We start from the raw sequence: 2,432 nt of genomic DNA, 5'->3' as shown, positions 1-2,432 counted from the left end.
TTTACTCGTTGCTTTACTCGTTACTTTACTCGTTACTTTATGCGTTGCTTTACTCGTTGCTTTACGCGTCGCTTTACTCGTTGCTTTACGCGTCGCTTTACTCGTTGCTTTACTCGTTGCTTTACTCCTTGCTTTACTCGTTGCTTTATGCGTTGCTTTACTCGTCGCTTTACTCGTTGCTTTACTCGTTACTTTACTCGCAGGGCCGCCCCTCCCTACAGGCAGATCACGCAGACTGCGGAGGGAGCTTCATTTTGCGGAGGGTGCTTCATTTTGCGGAGAGAGCCTCATCTGAAGCGCAAATGCGGCGCACTTACAGTGTTACTCGTTACTTTACTCGACATCCTCACTCTGGATTCGGAGGTCCTCCCATGTTGTCTTTGCAGGTGCTTGTTGAGGTTTGATGTTGTCTAGTAATCCTTTATGTTAGTAGGCTAACTGTTGTGTGATTACTGAATTATAAAAGTAACGTGTTACATTACTCCGTTGAAGCGTTACTGTAATAATATTACTTTTGTCGCTAACAGAGTAATGTAACTTTACTTTGTAACGCGTTACACCCAACTCTGGATGTGACCAATGTGTGTAGATGCTGCATACAGAATGGGGCGCCTAAAGCAGTTATAATCAATATATTTTAAATAACAAAGTATTGTGATGATCTGAAAACATTGTGACAAGGTGCTTTGTAGTGATGACTCTACCTACTCAAAGTTCTCTCTGTCCGGCTGCTGTCATTGTTTTCCTTCACTGGTTTTCAGCCACAGCAGACAGCTGTGAAAAGCTGTACACTGTTTACTGCAAAGGTACATTGTCCACTACCTGCAGATGAAGAAAAGCAGCAGACAGACAGACACAGTTCGAGACTATGGTGAACATCCTAAAGCATTTTGGACTAAAGAGACATGCATCTTTCTCAGGAGTTCATGGAAACTAGAAACAGCTCAAAGAACTTACATCAGGTAGACACAAAGACCAGTCCATATGAATGACAAGGTTGCTCCATGGCCCAAACAATATTAATAACAGGTTCAATCCATAAAGATGTTGTCGGCCTGTTGAACGGCTGTCTCAACAGGAACCAGCCTCATGGAAGCTGCCTGCTGCATTTCGAGTAGGTTCCGTACTCCGACATATGAAACTTAACTGATATAAGAAACATATTTGTTTTAGCACAACCGTTGATCTTTTTTTAAACATAGCAACATAGTAGTTTTGTTTGAATCCACAACTTTAACCACAGGTTCAAAACCGCAGCCATTTCAGTTTCATAACCTGCCGTCATTACGTGCAGTTTGGCCAGTTAGGATTAGCATACTAGTAGAGAGAACATCATAACAGAATAACAGCCATTACATGGGCTGATAACACTCAATAGGGAATGTGTCTTCTGTCTTGCTTAATATTCTACCAACAATTACTTTAACATGTTCTTGTATTACCAATATTGGACTCATTTGCAATAACATTTCCATTACCGGGAGGCTGTGGCTCAGTGAGTTAGTGCGCTGATCTTCGAATCAGAGGATAGCAGGTTCAAACCCCACTGCAGTCAGCATGTCGTTGTGTCCCTGAGACACTTCACCCCAAAGTGCTCCTGTGGGGATTGGCCACAGTACTGAATGTATGGAAGTCGCTTTGGATAAAAGTGTCTAACAAGTGACATGTAATAATTGATGTATTCACTGCTGCAATTTCATCTCCAACCTTTTTTTCCCCTACAGGGATGGAGAATGACCTCAGATGGTGCTAAAGATTTCAAAGTAAATATTTGAGCCAAAAGAAAATGCTTCCAAGATGGAGATGTGGATTATTGTTTTGTGTCTGAGCAATGGATGGATGCAAACATCTTCTACTGCTGATGTGACCCCCACACCCTCCTCTGCACCCGCGACACCCACTGAAGATGAGGGCGCCAAACTGGTGGTAAAGAAAAGCATATAGACTTTTTGCACAACTTTTTATTTTGTATGTTTGTATTTTAATATATGTGTTGCATTGTTGGAGGAGCTCAGGTCAGAAGAATTTCATTGCCATTTCTACACTGTAGCTTTGTGCCCAATAAAACCTTTGATTCATGCATGCCAAGATCTTACAGAGCATTGATGCAATAATATTCATGTATTTATAAACAAAACACGAGTCCTGTGTGCATTCATTAATATTGAGATTGACCTTTTGATTGATTGATACATTTATTTTGAACAAGTAAAATAAATAATTACAAAACAAATGTTGCAGTGCATAGTCATGTAAGAGAAATCAAAACAAAAAATTACATTTAGAACAACAACAACAACAACAGCAGCAGCAGCAGCATTAGCAACATAAACAGTGCCACATCTAGTGTTCGAAAAGGAGTGAGAAGAAGTATAATTTATTTAATCTCACCCCCTTGTCCCTAAATGATTTATTTATAATCTATAATCTGC

The sequence above is a fragment of the Pseudochaenichthys georgianus genome, chromosome 10 (genome assembly GCF_902827115.2).
Source record: "Pseudochaenichthys georgianus chromosome 10, fPseGeo1.2, whole genome shotgun sequence".
Taxonomy (NCBI): Eukaryota; Metazoa; Chordata; class Actinopteri; order Perciformes; family Channichthyidae; genus Pseudochaenichthys; species Pseudochaenichthys georgianus.
Note: the sequence above shows the minus strand (reverse complement) of the source record.